Source organism: Neoarius graeffei, chromosome 11 (assembly GCF_027579695.1).
Source record: "Neoarius graeffei isolate fNeoGra1 chromosome 11, fNeoGra1.pri, whole genome shotgun sequence".
Classification (NCBI taxonomy): Eukaryota; Metazoa; Chordata; class Actinopteri; order Siluriformes; family Ariidae; genus Neoarius; species Neoarius graeffei.
Genome location: NC_083579.1, coordinates 12,089,172 through 12,109,611, shown reverse-complemented (window position 1 = coordinate 12,109,611; position 20,440 = coordinate 12,089,172). Strand labels below are relative to the sequence as shown.

The window sequence follows — 20,440 nt, the reverse complement described above, 5'->3', positions numbered from 1 at the left end:
GCTCTTTTTTTTTCTCTGTCTCTTTTTCTCTTGTCTCTCCCTCTCTGTCTCTCTTTCTTTGTCTCTGTCGCGCTCTTTCTTTGTTGCTCTCTCTCTGTCTTTGTCTCTCTCTTGTTTTCTTTCTTGCTCACTTTGTCTCGCTCGCTTTTTCTTTCTTTCTCTCTCTGAACCCAGAATGATGAACCCAGAATAGTTTCCCCGTGGAGGAACATTTCAGCGGAGTCCAAATCATTGGTCAATAATTAATTTTTCTTTCTTTGGATTTCATTGTTTAATAAGAATAAAAGATGGTTAAAACTGAAACCAGTGTTTATACAGAATCTGTCATTTTATTTTTTATGATTTTTTTTTTTTTTTTTTGTGGGTTGGAGTGTGTGTTTTTTTTTTTTTTTTCCTTCTTCCACCACAATGGACGTGGCAGAGAACCAATATTGCGCAAGTTTTCGATCACGAAAACAGCTTCACTATAAACGTCTCTTGAAGTTGTCAAGAAACGACTGGACTCTTCTTGTAAATCGTCTAATTTCCGAGACCTTTGGCTGTAATTGTAGATGAGTCGGCGGATCCTGGCCGTTGTTCTGTTGTGTAAATCGTGTGTTCGGAGGGTTAACGCTGAAGGACTCGGAATTCTTGGAGTCTTTAAACCCACAAGCTCTGAGCCACTAGTTCCAGGAAATGAATCGCTGAACCACCACAGGCCTGTGGCTTTATTTATTTATTTTATTTATTTATTTTAAAAAGAGAAATTCTTTTCAGTTATGTCAGCGAACATTTTGACTGCAGCCTGAAGAGCAGGATTTTACTATTGGAGTAAATTCCATGCACCAGGAAGTTTCTGCCATTCATGCACTTTATACCCAGACTACACACACCACACGGGAACCGTCGGGGCCTTCTGGGGCTTCAGAGAAGCCCGAACATCTCAGCATTTCATAGGTTATATTTAACTTTTCATAATTTCATGATAATTATTCTCGAATTCGGCCTCATTTTCTATCACATTCGCTTCAGAAATGAAAGGGTTACTGTCCTGAAGACGTTAAAATCGAGTTCTCCAATATGAGTATTTTTGTTTGTTGTCTCCAGGCTGAGAAGAGTCCATATGTTTTACAGGTTTTTTTTTTTTTTAAAGAGGTTTTTACCTCCGTTTTCGAACACAACCAAAATGCCTTCAAACGTCTATATCCCCACACATGCAAAAACGATTCAGAGAAGCTCGCATGAGCACTCGACGACAGTTCAGAAGCCATAACACATCATAAACCTTGACGCGAAACGTCTCAAGAACGTTCCAAAGTTAAGAGCTGGGTTTGAGACAAAATACAGGAAGGGAAAAACACCAACAGTTCGAAAACAAAAAATAAGAAAACGTGAGGAATTGTACGTGCGGACTGATGAGGTTATATCTGAGTACGAAGTGCTTGTCCGAGTACGCATGTAACGATAAACCGTGATACAAATTTATGAAGATTTGAATCGATGAAATGGAAAAAAAAAAGAATCATGATGATAATCATCAGGCTGTGTTGTTTAGACAGCAACATAAAAGTACAATAGCAGGAATGCATGCGACTTCTTCAAAGGCGGAAGTAACACAGATCTAAAATGTCCGAGAGCTGTGGTGTGATTGACTGACTGGAAATAGATTTAACAAGAAATCGGCACGTTCTTTTTACAGACTGCTGAAAGATAAAGAAAGGCGAAGCAGAAGGAGGGAGTACAAATCTAAGCTTATTAAGAAAAGATGTCTGTGATTAACGCTCTCGTTTTTAATAAAAGGAATATTTTTCGTTAATAAGCGATTTATATTTCGCGCCAACCTTTACATGTGGGTAAATTATTGTTGGTTATAAAGAACATGCAACAAAAGGGTTTTTTTTAAAATTAAAAAAAATATATTTAAGTTGATAATCAATAGGAAAATACTTTTTTGGTGGTAATTTTTCTTAATTTAACTTTTTTCAGGAATGTGAAAATCAAATCATGAACCGAGGAAGACGCCTTCACGTGATGGTGTGAGAATAAACAAAGAGAACGTGATAAACATTTATTAAAGCTAGACGGCCTTTCGATTTCATAAAATCGGTGAAATTTGGTCGTTGTGATAGATGCTTATTTCTGTAATATCTCACAAAATATCGGGCCGTTCTGTGACTTGGAAGTTATTTAATTTGAGCAGATTCCCGAGCAAATAATGCGCATGGTGGTCCTACGTTTCCTTTCCTTCGTATAGAACAGCGATACTCACTATTTTTTTCACAAGAGCCACATTGGCAGAGCAAAATCAAGGGAAGAGCCAGTTTTACGACAACATACCAAGTCATTTCTACATATAAATCGGACTAGAGGTCTGCGCGGGTCAGATTTTTCAGTCGCGCCCGCATTGTGAAGTCCCGCTCCCGCCCGCGCCCGCAAAGAATTATGATTTTCAGTCCCGCTCCCGCCCGCTCCTGCCGTATTTTGTCCCGCTCCCGCCCGCAAATCCCGCATGATGCAGACGTTCGCGTTATTTCTCAGGAAAGTTCTTGTCTTGACACAGCGTGATGGTGCCCCGCCCCCTACTTTGAGTGGATTTGAGCATAAATATCTACAGCTCACGTTCACGTTTGTTATTATTTACCTTGTTTCTGAATTCGGAATGTTGAAATGGCAACATGTAGACCTAATAATAATAATAATAATTATTTAAGTAGGCTAATCATTTAAGTATGCGCTGTCCCGTGGTGCGTCTCCTATGAATAATTAGTGTGAAAGGAGAGATGGATCGCACTCTTGAACTTATTCTTTTAGTTACATTTCTTTTCAGTTGTTTTTGGCAGCAGAAGGAGACAAACGTTTCGGCTGTTGCCTTCGTCAGTGTCTCTAATAATAATAATAATAAACAATAAAAAAAAAGACAGGCGAGCACGTAATTCCAAGTGGAAATTTGGTATATTTATTGTTCAGCCATACAAAACATTAGGCTAACCCAGTTTACATTTGTAAAGCGTTTTCTAACTAAAATGTCCGATTTCAGGACTCTTGACTTTTTAACGGTAAATGTACCTCTTTTTAAAGCAGCACTTACTTTTGAAGCACTGTGAGCTTCGGTAAAGGAGCTCTGCTCTTCTGCCATGATCGGAGATCTCAAACACGGAAGAGGAAAGGAATCGGAAACGTACGAGAGTTATTTATCCTCTCCTGGATCAGAATCAGAATTCTGATGACCAGCTCATCTAAGGCCCTGTTTACATTATTTCGAATCAGCGGATCATCAGATTAACGTTTTTAAAACGATTCGCGTACACACAGCAACGCCAATACACGATTCACGTGCACACAACAACGCCAATACACGGATACGCTAATCACATGACTAATTAGACGGCACGTCACATGATCCCAGTGCATATCGGGCATGCGCAAGTCACTCACCACTTGCAAGTGGAAGGATGGCAAGCGAACACCTTCTCCAGCAGATAAACACACCTGGCTGTGATGTTCATGTTCTCACTGAGTTTAAGCGCCTGAAGAAGGTTGAAATGTGTAAATAAACGTCAGTGCGGCTCAGCGCTTCCTCCTGCGCTCCAAATCACTCCGCCCTGAACAGCGAGTGCCCTCTGGAGGGTGCGCACTCCGGCCCTGCGCAGCTCACAGAGCGCGCGAGTGAAGCGCACGAGCAGTGATTCGGGACTGAGCCGCTGTGTGTCGTTTCCTGTAGTCTGCGCCGTTTTTCAGCAGTCGCGTCACATGACCAACGTGGCATGACCAACGCCAGCGAATCAGGAAGGTGGATGTCACAGTGACGTTGTCCAATGACGACGTCAGCTAGAGCTCAGCACTGCGTTTCCTCGCTCCTCAATGTTTACACAGCACCGGATCAGATACAAACTGGGTTGAATACGTGGGCCCTGGCGGATTCAAGTTGTTCCGCCTGTGGAGTCGTTTCCCGGCGTTTTAATGTGCACGGACAGTGCATCCGTGACGAAAACGAGACGGATATGGTCTAATGTAAACACCACCTGACTCTCTCTGCAAATTTAGGCATCTTAAAATGTTTTTATTAATGCCAAATAAAATATCCAGCACAAATTATGTATGATGGACATAAATTCATAATTTATAAATTTTATTTTAAACACGTTTTTAGTTAGCGGGACTGCAGCTTATCACCGCTCCCGCCCGCGCCCGCATATGTGCACTCCCGCCCGCGCCCGCATATGTGCACTCGCGCCCGCAGTGAGCTTTCAAAATTTGTCCCGCGCCGCACTGCTTTGCGGCGGGTCCCGCGGGACCCCCGCGGGAGTGCAGGGCTCTAAATCGGACATCCCACAAAAAAAGAAACAACACAGCCAATACATTTTCAATTAAGACCATATTTACCTGAATACTGGGATGAGCAGAAGCTGGCATGCATGTCCTTGACTTTCTTCATGTTGTATTTGTAGTTTGTTGTTGCGATCACAGTGAGGCGTTCAAGATGAGCATGGGTCGGTCGGTTTCTCGGGTTCCTCTTGATCGTGTTCATGGTTGAAACTGTTGACTCACAGGTGTATGTGCTCATGAAGAAAGACCTCACTTTCTGTGCAAGTGGTTTCAAACTGGGAAAGTCTGCTTCAGAGATCAAACTCCAGAAGTAGTGGAGCAGGTTAAGGCAGATTTTGCTCCAAATCGTGCACTTTGTGATATAAGCATGAAACTTGGCACGATTGTTGCTGATAGGTCACTTTTTCAGAAAAAAGTGCTAGCCACGAAAAAAATTCAATATGGCGGCCATTTTTTTAAAGATGGCCGCCAGACGTGTCCCTGTTTTGTGGTTTTGCTAAAAAAAAAAATTTCAATATGGCAGCAACTGTTGTGATATTTTGCCTGTTTTCCTATGAGTGGCTTCTATACCATCTCCTTCATCCAGCCTTGATGGGTTAATCGCTATCGGCATATCATTGATGACATGAAACAATGGTACATTTCTCGCAATATTACTATACCCAGCATAATCTTGGGTTCTTTGGAAGGAACCTAAAGGAGATATGAGAGATTCATTCTTTTTTTTCCTCCTGGCAAAGGCAGCATTTACTCCAGTCAGTTCTACATGTAGGTATGGAATTGGCATCCATCATTTGACAGTTAAGGCCGAGGGTTTACCCTTTTACCGCCTTTTGCTCACTTTGATGTATGGGATACAACTAGGGTCATGCAACTGCCCTACACCTAGCCCGATCGTTCATCCAATGTCATTTAAATCCCGTGCAATCTGTACACCATCCGGATAACTTAAAAGCCCCTGTTATCCTTGGCTCGGCTCTTCCGCGTTGGCACAACCTGTCGATTCAGGTACGTCTATCTAATATTTCAGGGGCGTATTAGATAGCATTTGGGATACTAACTCAATGTTTAGCTGACATTGAACACCATGCTGAGTTTCACAGCAGTGTCTGTCACCAGTGTGCCCTGGTAGTGAGCGACATGCACTCTCTTCTTACGCCCTATGAACTGCCAGATGATGTGCCATTACTCGGCGTCCTCATAGTCCTGTTCCAGTAAGTGCCATTACTCATCCTCCTCATCCCCTTCCAGTTAGTGCCATGACTCAGTTTCTTCTGCCAAGAGCAACTGGTTTTGAGGCGCCAGATACCCGCCTTTCGCACCACCTCTATCTGCAAAATCACCCCTGCCGGCTCTGGAAGGCTAGGGTGGACACTTAGCTGCCAGAGGCTGTGTGGTTCGCAAGCCATTTGGGATATTTTTAGCAATGAGAGCTCATTGCCATCCCGGCAATAGCAGTCCATTTTAGGGGCACACATGAGCACAACCACACAACGGGGATGTGCGTCTGGCAGCCATCTTGGAAAAATGGCTGCCATATTGAATGTTTTGGTCTATTAGCACTTTCAACTGAAAACATGACCTACACAGAACATTATTGCCAAATTTCAGGTTCATATGACAATATGCACTGTGGCTTTTTAACAAAGCCACAAAATGGGTACGCGTCTGGCGGCCATCTTGAAAAATGGCCGCCATATTGAATTTTCTGGAGGGCTAGCACTTTTAACTGATAACATGACCTACACAGACCATTATTGCCAAATTTCATGTTTATATAACAATTTGCTCTGTGTTTTCTTAAAAACATGAAACGAGGATGCGTCTGGCGGCCATCTTGAAAAATGGCCGCCATGTTGAATTTTTTCGTGGCTAGCACTTTTTTCTGAAAAAGTGACCTATAAGCAACAATCATGCCAAATTTCATGCTTATATCACAAAGTGCATGATGGTTTGCTTAACCTGCTCTGCTAAAGTGGCCAACACCTGCTCGGAGTTCAACTTGGAGAATGGTGTTTGTTTGCAGCTCTATTATTTCACTCTCCAGAGCGGCACGATTACCAGGGCAGAGCTGTGTGATGGTTGGAGCGAGAGAGGATACGTCCACATGGAAGGGGTTTTCAATAAAATTGAAAATCTCCTTATGTTCAGTCACATCACTGAATCTGGACTCAAACTCACCCTTCAGTTCCTCCAAAACTTCAACAAGTCCTCTGGAGCTGAAGTGCTGCTGCAGAGACGGGTCACTTGTGGTTGTTGCTCTGAGTTTTGGGAAGTGGATGAGTTCTCGGTCAGGTATCCACAGAGCAGTTATTTTGTTTTGGAATGCTCTGACTGCCACTTGGAAGCTTGTCTCTCCGTTGGAGCTGCAAGTTAAGAGCGTTCAGGTGACAGGTAACGTCAGGAAGGAGGGCCAGCTGTATGATCCAGTGTGGGTCTTTCAACTCTGGTTGGCGTTTCCCCTTGCTGTCCAAGAAAGTGTTGATTTCAGGAAGGAGGCTCAGGAACCGCTCCAGCACCTTTCTACGGGACAACCATCTCGCTTCACTGTGTAACACTAAATCACTAGCCTGGCTAACACGACTTCAAAGCTCTCCGAGCTATTGGTCTGGCCAAGATATTAAGCCCAACCGTTTCCCAGAGCCCGTGGTTGACCCGCCTTCCTGAAATGCCTCAGTTTGCTACTGGTCGAAGCCAGAAAAGGCTGTGACGAAGCTTAAACCAATCACATCACTCTTTCCTCTGACGTATGCGACGCGACGGGGCTAACTGGTAGATTAAACTCTTACCGAAGCCGGTCGGGAGCAAGGCGAAAACGTCCTTCCTTTCAATAAATACCTCCAGGGCTGCTCTTTCCTCCGTTTTCAATGAGAACTTCCCGTTGAATGCTTTCAATACAGCATGATTCTGTAAACAATCTATGGCTTCCGGTCGCAGTTCTACTACGTCAGTGCCTTGAACACGCCTCTACCCAGGGCCGTTGGAGACGCTCAAAGTTGATTGGTTCCCGATTTTTCAGGAGCTTGGAAGAGCTGTAGATAGCTTGCCTGGCCAGACTAAGCTCGCAACAGGCCCTCGTGTTGCGTCACGCTTAGGATGGGCGGGCCCAGGCTACTAAATCATGGAAAACGGGTGGAAATTGGGGTCAGAAACGGAATCTACGGAGCCCCTCTGGTAACATGGGTGAAAAAAAAAAAAAATTCCGTGGCGACGAGTTAATAACGCATGGGAACGAGATCCTATTCCGTGGCCACGACTTGCTTAATGCGTGGGAACGAGATGATTATTGGGCGGCCACGAATTAATAACGTACGGCCACGAGATGATTCAAGTTCCAGCCTGATGGGATGACGTCCGGTTTTTGAGCGGCCGTCAACTGTGCAATAAATACAGGATTTATCCTGTATGATGAAATCTATAACTTCCCCGAGGTCAACATATTGTCTCCGTTTGACCCCGTGCTTTTTGAGCAGCGGAATTAAGTGTCTCGCTCAGAATTACTCCATGTCTAACTGCAAGTGATTTAAGGATATCATTATAATTCATTCCTAGATTAAAATAAAACGAAATCAGATCAAACTTGTCCATGTTTCCGGCTGAAGCTACTAATGCCAGAAAGTCAACGGTCTCAGTGATGAAATGACCAACACTTCTCGTGGCCACGCGTTATTAATTCGTGGCCACCTACGGTAATAATCATCTCGTTCCCACGCATTAAACAAATCATGGCCATGGAATAGGATCTCGTTCCCACGCGTTATTAACGCATGGCCGCGGAATATTTTCAAGCACAAAGGAACTCCTAATGCTGGATTACTGTATAATGGTGATCTTGAAGGCAGATTTTGAACAGTCAGATTTCCATTAGTAGTTTGCACCAAGGCTTTTCAGTTTAACGCTATATAATAGCAACTGATTAGTTTCATGATTTAATGGTTTATGTTCTTAAAGAAGTTGTGTTCCGAAGAATGATTTTCTATATAAAGAGTTTGAAGACTTGTGCATTATTAAATGAATAATTTACAGGCAAAATGTAAATTAAACTAATAATAGTTAACTGTTTTATTTAAACGTACATGTATAAAGGGTAAGGATAACCATAAAAGTATTTAATATACAACCCTGATTCCAAAAGAGTTGGGACAAAGTACAAATTGTAAATAAAAACGGAATGCAATGATGTGGAAGTTTCAAAATTCCATATTTTATTCAGAATAGAACATAGATGACATATCAAATGTTTAAACTGAGAAAATGTATCATTTAAAGAGAAAAATTAGGTGATTTTTAAATTTCATGACAACACATCTCAAAAAAGTTGGGACAAGGCCATGTTTACCACTGTGAGACATCCCCTTTTCTCTTTACAACAGTCTGTAAACGTCTGGGGACTGAGGAGACAAGTTGCTCAAGTTTAGGGATAGGAATGTTAACCCATTCTTGTCTAATGTAGGATTCTAGTTGCTCAACTGTCTTAGGGCTTTTTTGTCGTATCTTCCGTTTTATGATGCGCCAAATGTTTTCTATGGGTGAAAGATCTGGACTGCAGGCTGGCCAGTTCAGTACCCGGACCCTTCTTCTACGCAGCCATGATGCTGTAATTGATGCAGTATGTGGTTTGGCATTGTTTGCCCATGTTGGAAAATGCAAGGTCTTCCCTGAAAGAGACGTCGTCTGGATGGGAGCATATGTTGCTCTAGAACCTGGATATACCTTTCAGCATTGATGGTGTCTTTCCAGATGTGTAAGCTGCCCATGCCACACGCACTAATGCAACCCCATACCATCAGAGATGCAGGCTTCTGAACTGAGCGCTGATGACAACTTGGGTCGTCCTTCTCCTCTTTAGTCCGAATGACACGGCGTCCCTGATTTCCATAAAGAACTTCACATTTTGATTCGTCTGACCACAGAACAGTTTTCCACTTTGCCACAGTCCATTTTAAATGAGCCTTGGCCCAGAGAAGACGTCTGTGCTTCTGGATCATGTTTAGATACGGCTTCTTCTTTGAACTATAGAGTTTTTAGCTGGCAACGGCGGATGGCACGGTGAATTGTGTTCACAGATAATGTTCTCTGGAAATATTCCTGAGCCCATTTTGTGATTTCCAATACAGAAGCATGCCTGTATGTGATGCAGTGCCATCTAAGGGCCCGAAGATCACAGGCACCCAGTATGGTTTTCCGGCCTTGACCCTTACGCACAGAGATTCTTTTGATGATATTATGCACTGTAGATGATATGTTCAAACTCTCTGCAATTTTACACTGTCGAACTCCTTTCTGATATTGCTCCACTATTTGTCGGTGCAGAATTAGGGGGATTGGTGATCCTCTTCCCATCTTTACTTCTGAGAGCCGCTGCCACTCCAAGATGCTCTTTTTATCCCCAGTCATGTTAATGACCTATTGCCAATTGACCTAATGAGTTGCAATTTGGTCCTCCAGCTGTTCCTTTTTTGTACTTTTCCAGCCTCTTATTGCCCCTGTCCCAACTTTTTTGAGATGTGTTGCTGTCATGAAATTTCAAATGAGGCAATATTTGGCATGAAATTTCAAAAGGTCTCACTTTCGACGTTTGATATGTTGTCTATGTTCTATTGTGAATACAATATCAGTTTTTGAGATTTGTAAATTATTGCATTCTGTTTTTATTTACAATTTGTACTTTGTCCCAACTTTTTTGGAACCGGGGTTGTACAATATAAAGTTTTAAAGAAAATAGCAGGAGCCAGTCAACAATCAAGTTAACAGCGCTAATTAACTCCAGTCTTAAATAAATGAAACACCTTTTCAGTGAAAATTTAGTGTTGATTCGAAGGTGCATTAAGATATTCGACTGTGTACAGAAAGTTTAAAGCTTTATATGAAGTTGTACTCCAGCAGGCCAGTAAAGCAGGATTACAAGGATGGATGCACAAGGACGACAAACATGCAGATGCCTCCCGACACCAGTTACCTGAAACATAAAATTCATGCATTTATTACATGTACTTAAGAATTCTGATTCTGAATTGGTGCCTTGCAAAAGTATTCATACCCCTTGAACCTTTTTCACATTTTTCCACCTTACAACCACGAACTTGTTTTTTTTTTTTTTTTTTTAATTGAGATTTTATGTGATCGACCAACACAGAGTAGCACATAATTGTGAAGTGAAACGAAAATGATAAATGGTCTTCGAAATTTTAAACAAATAAAAATCTGAAAAATGTGGTGTGCATTAGTATTCAGCCCCCTGTCCTCTGATACCTCTAAATACAATCCAGTGCAATCAATTGCCTTCAGAAGCCATCTAATTAGTTAATAGAGTCCTACTGTGTGTAATTTACTCTCAGCATAAATACACTTGCTCTGTGAAGGCCTCAGTGGTTTGTTAGAGAACACTGAAGAACAAACAGCATCATGAAGACCAAAGAACTCACCAGACAGGTCAGGGATAAAGTTCTGGAGAAGTTTAAAGCAGGGTTAGGTTATAAAAAAAATATCCCAAGCTCTGAACATCTCAAGAAGCACTGTTCAATCCATCATTCAAAAATGGAAAAAGTGTGGCACAACTGCAAACCTACCAAGACATGGCCGTCCACCTAAACTGACAGAGCGAGCAAGGAGAGCACTGGTCAGAGAAGCAGCCGAGAGGCCCATGATCACTCTGGAGGAGCTGCAGAAATCCACAGCTCAGGTGGGAGAATCTGTGCACAGGACAACTATAAGTCGTACACTCCACAAATCTGGCCTTTTTGGAAGAGTGGCAAGAAGAAAGCCATTGTTGAAAGACAGGCATAAGAAGCAAACATGTGGAAGAAGGTGCTTTGGTCAGATGAGACCAAAGTTGAACTTTTTGGCCTAAATGCAAAGCGCTATGTGTGGCGGAAAACTAACGCTGCTCATCACCCTGCACACACCATCCCCACTGTGAAACATGGTGGTGGCAGCATCATGCTATGGGGATGCTTTTCTTCAGCAGGGACAGGGAAGCTGGTCAGAGTTGATGGGAAGATGGATGGAGCTAAATACAGGGCAATCCTGGAAGAAAACCTGTTGGAGGCTGCAAAAGACTTGAGACTGGGAAGGAGATTCACCTTCCAGCAAGACAATGACCCTAAACATACAGCCAGAGCTACAATGGAATGGTTTAGATCAAAGAATATTCATGTGTTCGAATGGCCCAGTCAAAGTCCAGACCTAAATCCCATTGAGCATCTGTGGCAAGACTTGAAAATTGCTGTTCACAGACGCTCTCCATCCAATCTGGCTGAGCTTGAGCTATTTTGCAAAGAAGAATGGGCAAAAATTTCAGTGTCTAGATGTGCAAAGCTGGTCGAGACATGCTACCACAAAAGACTTGCAGCTGTAATTGCAGCAAAAGGTGGCTCTACAAAAGTATTGACACAGGGGGGCTGAATACTAATGCACACCACATTTTTATTTGTTTAAAACTTGGAAGACCATTTATCATTTTCGTTTCACTTCACAATTATGTGCTACTCTGTGTTGGTCTATCACAGTGGTTCCCAAACTTTTTCTCTGCTGGGCCCCCCTTTGGTAGATAAGAACATGGTAGATAGTTCGGTTTAGATAGTAGATAGTTTGGTAGATAGTTCCTCTTCCCATTTTATTTTAATGCCATCCATAGAGACCTTGTGTTTTGTTTTTTTTTAAATATTTTTTTTGGGGCTTTTTGCACCTTTATTGGATAGGACAGTGTAGAGACAGGAAATGAGCGGGAGAGAGAGACGGGGAGGGATCGGGAAATGACCTCGGGTCGGAATCGAACCCGGGTCCCCGGATTTATGGTATGGGGCAATTCCATGTAAATGTCAACCTCACCATGCAAAAATAAAGCAACATGTAATACATCAAAACCACTCCCAGAGATCTCACCTAGGCCTGTATTTTACAGATGTGAATAAGTTGAACCAATTTGTAACCAACCTAATATGTCACTGTCAGTCTTTCTTTCTTATAATGTAAAACCCAAGCTAAAATCAACTTTGATCATGTACAATTCTATATTATTGCCACAAGCCACAGAAATGTATGCAAAAATCCACAAAACAGCAAAACAATAGCCATCCTAAATATTATTTAAGAACTTTGATAGTTTTAGCTGATATTTAGAGAGTTTTTCAAAGGGTTATGGTGGTTAAATTGCTGATTTTCTAAACACATGCCATGTCTATTTCAGACGCGTCACATCCATAACGGAATTTCGTCACATCCATAACGCTGACTTTTCCTTCCGAAACTCTGCATGAAATACAAAATATTTTAAACAAAGATTTTTTAATATTCACCTTGGACCCCTCTATCAAACGGATATCTCCATTTCGACATTAGATTTACAATTTCACAGAGTTTGATAAAAATGTACAGTCACCCAAGAAAAGCGATACTTTTTCTGTCACATCCATAACGCATCTTTTATTGGCATTTTCTGGCATGCCCTAGCTGTACTATGGGAATTGTTCTTGTTCTATCACTTCTCCAGTATGGTACAGCCTTAAAATATGCAACACCTGTTTAAATACTGGGAGACAATAAAACATGCACTGGGTCATTTGTTGCCATTTTGAGTTCAAGTGTCACGTCCATAACGCTGGAATTGCTCTATGGCGCCTTAGCCACCTGAGCCACGATGCCCCCCATAGAGACCTTGTTAACTGCCATAATCAAATTATAAATTTTTGAAATTTGACCTCCAAAAATTAGAGGAATTACCAAATACCGGTATATCCTCTACATGTGAGGGCGTTGGCAATTGAGGAAATGATGGGAAATGGGTTTGAATGAAATGACGTATCTGGAGATACCTGAAAAAGCTAGTTCTTGGAAATTGAAATTTGTTTACCAGCTCAGTGAAGCTTAGGAAAACCCCCTTTATGAAGAAATCTTTGCGAGTCTTAAGGCCCATGTGTTCCCATTGTTTGAAAGTGCTATCCAGTCTGGAAGCTGGGAAAAGAGGGTTATCACAAATAGGGCACAAGCTAGCACTTTAAGACAGACAACACACTGCGGTCTCTCCTCGTTACCCACCGTTGTACAGGTGAAGCCAAAGACGAGATATGCGTCGTCATATTTTCTTGTCTTTGCCTTGGAATGAACTTGCTTTGGAAGCACATTTGGCGATGCTTCATCCTCTGATTTGCGTTTTATGTGGGAGCCCCGCGCCCCCTGCCAAAAACTTCTCCATGTTATGTTAGCAGTGTAATTCATACATTCCATCTGCGCCCCCCCTGCCCGCAATGGCTCTGCGCCCCCCACTTTGGGAACCACTGGTCGATCACACAAAATCTCAAACTTTTAAGTTTGTGGTGGTTAGGTGGAAAAATGTGAAAAAGTTCAAGGGGTATGAATACTTTTGCAAGGCACTGTATGTATTTTATATGTTGAAAATCTAAAAATGCCAATTTAGTTGTCATTTGAGCATATGACTGAAACAAATTCTCTGAAACGGAAAATAGGAGGCTGTACTCTGTGTCAGTCTTGAATTAACTGTCTGTGGTTCAGTGCTCTTGAAGCAGTGTAATTGGCCGCATGCACAACCCTTTGAATTCATTGTTTCTGAGCTTTGATACCAGATGGATGATGCAGTGGAAGCCGATGAAACCACCGCGATGCTGAAACAAGGTGTGGCGCGCTAGTCATGCGCGTCCTTTCTGATGTCTTCCATCCACCTCATTGTTGAATCAGACAATCTCATATCTCATTATCTCTAGCCGCTTTATCCTTCTACAGGGTCGCAGGCAAGCTGGAGCCTATCCCAGCTGACTACGGGCGAAAGGCGGGGTACACCCTGGACAAGTCGCCAGGTCATCACAGGGCTGACACATAGACACAGACAACCATTCACACTCCCGTTCACACCTACGGTCAATTTAGAGTCACCAGTTAACCTAACCTGCATGTCTTTGGACTGTGGGGGAAACCGGAGCACCCGGAGGAAACCCACGCGGACACGGGGAGAACATGCAAACTCCGCACAGAAAGGCCCTCGCCGGGCACGGGGCTCGAACCCGGACCTTCTTGCTGTGAGGCGACAGCGCTAACCACTACACCACCGTGCCGCCACAACAGACAACCTGTAATCCTTTTATTTGTTTAAGGATCGCGTCCTTGTTAAAGTCTGTGAACAGTATTTCTGCTGAAGCCCAAAGGCAGTCTTTTACTATTTGAGTCTGAGAACGGTTTTTTGGCCCGCGCCAAAATCCAAGCCGTCTCAAAAGACGCCTCTGTTAAACGCTCTGCAGTGGAGGTTGTCCTGTGGATAAGATTTTGCTGCTCACAGTGAAGCAGTGAGCTGCGCTGTTTTAACCTCCGCCAAGGAGGTTATGTTTTCGGTAGCGTTGGTTTGTTTGTTGGTTTGTCTGTTAGCAACATTATGGAAAAAGTTATGAACGGATTGCTCTGAAATTTTTTCCAGAGGTGTGACTGGGCCCAAGTAACAATCCATTAAATTTTGGCGGTGATCCGGATCACCTTCTGGATCCCGGAATTTTTTAAAGGATTCTTGGCGGAGGTCTGCGCTCTCCGAGTGCTTTTCTAGTTTGTTTGGTTGGTTTGTCTGTTAGCAACATTACGGAAAAAGTTATGAACGGATTGCTCTGAAATTTTTTCCAGAGGTGTGACTGGGCACAAGTAAAGCCTCGGTCACAACCGGACGTACGATTTTTTTTTGGCCGTGCGATTTTTGGCGTTTCCCAAATCACTGCGGGTTTTTTTTTTTGTTCGTGGAGAAAGATGCACGTTGGCCGCAAGTTTGTTTTGCAACCTTGAAAAAAATGTAAGCGCCCGTAGAGTTTATTTGACATGACAAAAAATCTCTGCGGCCAGTCTACGGCTCGAAAATCAGCACGTTACACGCGTGCCCTCCGTGCGTTTTTTGCACGTAGACCGGCCGTAGGAGCACGTACGGCCGGTTGTGACCGAGGCTTAACAATCCATTAAATCTTGGCAGTGATCCGGATCACCTTCTGGATCCTGGATTTTTTTTTAAAGGGTTCTTGGCGGAGGTCTGCGCTCTCAGAGTGCTTTTCTAGTTCGTTTGTTTGGTTTGTCTGTTAACAACATTACGGAAAAAGTTACGAACAGATTGCTCTGAAATTTTTTCCAGGGGGTGTGACTGGGCCCAAGTAACAATCCGTTAAATGTTGGCGGTGATCCGGATCACCTTCTGGATCCCGGATTTTTTTTTTAAAGGATTCTTGGCGGAGGTCTGCGCTCTCCGAGTGCTTTTCTAGTCCTCTTTCTTATTTCACATTAAGCCAGGCAGATAACTTGGATTGAAATTTGGATGCGCAGTTTTGAAATGGCGCTCCAAGTTGCTTCGTTTGAAACAGGCGTGGGTTTGTTTGCATATTAAGCACAGGGGTCATGCCATGAAGAATAAATAAGAATTCGTCTGTCCACTTTCCTGTGCTCATCTTGTATGCTTCGTACCTTTCGTTTTTTACTGGGTACACCTGACGTTTGCCTGCTCGTCCCCTCTCCGGCGTCTTCATGCTGATTTTCGTTTGGTTTTTGCCCTTTTTTTTAAAATTAAAAACCGATCCATTGTGCCTGCATCTCACGCTGGCTAGCGGAGCAAGCGTGCACTGCGGCCAGGTTTAACACCATTAAGCCTTAATTCTTAATAAAAATACTTAATACTACAAAAACGCAAACAACTGCATTAAGTATAATGCAGATGTTTGCGTTTTTGTAGTGCAGTGTTGACTGTTTATGGAGCACATTTGAAAAAATGTATTGGCTGTGTTTTAAGCTACTATAAGCTACTATGCGAGTGCGAGCCACCAATTAAAGCTTGACGAGCCGCGCAATGAGTGTCTCTGGTATAGAACATCGCAGCTTTTCTTCTTGCTTTCCGTTACCGTAGTCGGTCTTTCACGTTTCATTTGCACACTCGCGCCCTCCATTTTCCTCTCCTGTTTAAATTTGTATCCCACAATGCCTTGCGTGAACGGGGAAAGCCCACTACATCATGCATGATGTAGGATCTTGTATTGGGTCATGGTGAAGCAGGAAAAAATAGCGGAGAATTTAGGGCCACGTGGCCTTAGTCATTAATTGTTCTGTTTTTTAAAAAAAATCGGAGGCTTGTGATTCGAATTCAGTAGCTTTCGGTCCACTAAACAAAAATAATTGGGTGTCCGGGGGGGGGGCGCAATGTACGACATACCCGGAGCAGTTGGGGGTTGGGTTTCTTGCTCAAGGGCACTTCAGCCATTCCAGCTGCTCCAGGGAATCGAACCAGTGACCTTTTGGTTCTAAAGCTGCTTCTCTAGCCGTTCAGCCGTGGCTTTTCCTATTTTTTTTTTTTTGGACCTAAAATGTGTCCCTTTTTTTTTTTTTTTTGTGGGGACTGGAGGTCAGGAAAGTCTTTAAAATCTCTCTCTACACAAGTGGATGAAAATTGATAATCCGTTTAGTTTAATCTTTTTTTTTGAGTTATGTACAAGAAACAGCATCATTAACCTGGTGTAATCGAACGCTCTTGTATATTGTAATATTTCAAGCGATTTTACATCTTTAACTACAAATGTGTGAAATGCATGCAAAAGATTTAATATAAAATTTAGATTTCAACAAGTGTCGCCAGGCAAAACAAACCTCGCCCGGCAGCACCTATTTTATACCTATATTGCCGCTTTTCCACTACCAACGCGAGCTGAGTTGGGCTGAGCCGTGTCGGGCTGAGTCGAGCTGATCGGGGCTGTTGGAGTTGCATTTCGACTACAACCGCACTGAACCTTGCTGGCTGGAAGTGGGTGGACACATTGGGTGGAGTTAGCGAAAGTGGGTGGATGTCACGTGATGTCGTTAGGCGGCGCAAACAGTGACATCAGTGACCTTTTAAGCGGTAGTCTCACGACCCGGATAGTAAACAATAAACATGGAGGACATGGAGTCGTTAGTGTTGCTGGTCTTGGTGCTGTGGCTTGTTGTCACCGACAACGCCAACAGATACTGGCAAGAGCGTATAGATGAGGCGAGGCGCATAAGGCTTCAGAAATTCTCGTAATTTGTAATTCTTCTTCTTCCGGGTTTACGGTGTTTACAGATCCCAGCGTGCTCGCGGGGCGTGTGTGGGCATGTGAGGACACTCCTCCTCACCAATCAGTGCACAGGGGAGTGTCTCCTCACGCCCCTAGCCCTACTCGGCTCGGTTTGGCTCGCTTCAGCCCCACTCCAAAACCGTGCGAGTTTTGGGTGCTGAGTAGGGCTTAAGCGAGCTGAGTCGTGCTGCTCTGAGGTAGTCGAACCGCGAGCCGTGTCGGGCTGAAGTGAGCTGAAAAAGGGTAGTGGAAAAGGTCCAAAAGTGACTAAACCCGCATGTGCAGGCGCACAGTAACTCCGTGTTTTGAAAGTATTGCAGTGTTCCTGAAAAACTTTCCTTAACATCAGTCATATTGTCTGACGTTGGGCAGATCTATAGGGGTGTTCACACGGCACATATTTGCATCGATGCTGCACTGATATATTTTGTTGCGATATATCTTACACCGGTGTAAGTTTTGTGGAGCGTTCACACGTCACAACCCTGCTTACTAGAGAGAAGCGTGTTAGCACCGGTGCAGCCCCACTGGTGTTCACACGGCAGTTTTTGCGACCGTGCTATACGATAGTAATAATGCGGAAATGAAATATGCGCATGCGTGAAAATGTACTTCCTTTTCCCGGTTGTCATGGCATCACCAAGCGCCAGGAAAACAACGTGGATGAAACACCAGTGTTGCCAGATACTGCTGACGTTTTCCAGCCCAAAATATGTTCAAATCCGCCAAAATGCACTTAAAACCGCCCAATCTGGCAACACTGGAAGACACGCAGTTCTGTTGTTGATATTCGCCATTTTGGAAGCGCAAAATACCAGGATGCAAATTATGCAATGCCCGTATGTAATCAACTCTCCTCATGCGTAGCGAGTCTACCCCTGTAGCGTTCAGACGTCCCATTTTATATCGGTGCTGCCCCGCAAACTAGCATTTACTCCGGAGTAAATTTCTTAAACCACCTCCCGAGCAGGGTTAGATTTGCACCGGTTTAAGCAGCTTTCAGGGGCGACACCGGTATAACTTTGTACCGTGTGAACGCTCTACCGGGGCAGCCCCGGTGCTACACCGGAGTAAAAGTTGCCGTGTGAACACCCCTCATGTCAGACATTTTCAGACCTTGTCAGACAATCTTAGCTTTGTGTAAAATGAATGAAAACAAGCAAGAAAATCAAGGACTATTATTTATTCGACCACATCCTTTCCAGCCCATTGAAACGGTCCGTTACTGATATTTTTTGTATCAGTTTATCGTTGAACACATCCAAGCTCATTTCTGAATTTCTCAAGCAGACGGTTGTTTGTTAGTTTCCTCATCCTGCTCATCAAAGCTCTCGTAGCCTGCATCAAGATCAGAATCCTGCTCATAACACTCCTCCGTCTGAGGAACAGGTTCTTCAACATCTCCATCAGAACCAGCCACAGCTTCACTTTCAACATCAACAATACAAAACACATCTGAACATCTTGCTGCTGGTTCCTGCAAGTCTTGACAGCACGATCAGTAGTCACAAAGCATGAGTTTTTTACCGTAATCGTAACGAAGCCAAGGCTTCCCAACTCGCCATGCTTCTTGAAAACGACGACATGGCTGCTTCCCCCATTCGGAATTGACAGATGTTTTCCTTTTGAAAGCAACTTGTGGTTTGACGGTGTCCGATTTTGCATTTTTTCCAAAAAAACAATGGATATTTTGACAGCGAGCAACCAAAAGAGGTAGTAAGGCAACTTTTGATTGGATAAAGGGAGAGGCCTCAATAGACAGACAGGCCCGTTTCAAGCTATTTGGGGGCCCTAGGCAAAGGGGGATCTGGGGCCCATAATTATCCCCCCCTCAACGAAAGGCCTTATGGCCGCCTACCCACTGAAGACTTAATAAATAAACTAGTGCTGTCAAAAATGTCGCGTTATTAACGCGTTAACTTGACTCAATTTTAACGGTGATCATTTTTTTATCGCGAGATTAACGCTCTGTGACATGATGCCACGCCCCGCACAGCCAGAGTCCTCTGCCCTCCCCCGAAGAGCCACAGTGCTCGGCTTAGGTTTCGTTTTCCCATCGGCGGCTCCAGCCCCACTTTACAGTGGCTGTGACAAGACGTGCTATGCTCTGTAATAAAAAAAAAAAAAAAACATTGGTACAACCAGTCTTCGAACTATGCCGATATTTTCAGGGGGGTCCCTTATTTTCCCTTGGGGGGGTGCTTGCGCTTGTCTCAGAGCGCGGCTCTCCATCGCGCACTCACTTCGGATATGCAAATGCTTCCCGTTACACACGATTGCTATGTCAATAAACATCATTTTGCCAATATTTTCGAGACCCCCCAACATTTCCCAAATCATGTTTTCAAGGGATCTCATGTCTGTTTCAGGGGATCTCGGATCCCCCGAGTACCCCCGTAGTTCGAACGGTGAGCAAGCCCATTCACTTTTTTATGCTGATAAGAGAATTACAATGGCTTTTCATGTGACAAAAATGTGCGATTAAATTGCGATTAATCGCGAGTTAACTATGACAGTCGCGACATTAATCGCGATTAAATATTTTAATCGCTTGACAGCACTAAAATAAACATCACACATTGTAATCATTCTTACGATTTTTACTTAATAAATGAACTCTTTACATTATTATAAATAATTATCAAACCCAATTAAACACAAGAATAGACAAAATATACACACATATATATATATATATATATATATATGAAAATAAGACAAAGTAATATAAAATGTGCAAATAACATACTAAATATTTACAGTATATACACAAGTAGAAATGACTTCAAATGGTGATTAAATGATTACAAACATGAATAAGAATCTTAATAAGAACCAGCACACACAAAAAAGTGCAAAAGGTATAGAAAACCACATAAAAATTTAAGAATACACAACTAGAATCATGGGCAAAATGTCTAAAACTGCTGCTTGCAGGCTTTGGCTTCAGCAAAGGCAGCCACAATACCCTCCATGTCCAAAGACCTGCGGACATCACATTCAATCGAATGTTTCCTTGCAGAAAGTTCGGGTTTCTTAGCTGAATTACTGCATTAATATCCGACCAAGGTCACAAACGT

General features: G+C 43.2%; 1 protein-coding gene across 3 annotated transcripts in view; it reads left to right on the top strand.

Annotated features, from left to right (window-relative positions):
- The window catches only part of ugp2b (UDP-glucose pyrophosphorylase 2b), a 122,775-nt gene that overhangs the window by 11,530 nt on the left and 90,805 nt on the right, over positions 1-20,440 (top strand). Inside the window, exon 1 of one of the 3 annotated variants that reach the window (XM_060933427.1) lies at positions 741-936. The exons of the other annotated variants lie outside the window; for them this stretch is intronic. The gene's annotated coding sequence lies outside the window, so the exon portion shown is untranslated. Of the gene's footprint in view, positions 1-740; positions 937-20,440 lie in introns of those variants that run through there. 3 annotated transcript variants of the gene reach the window in all.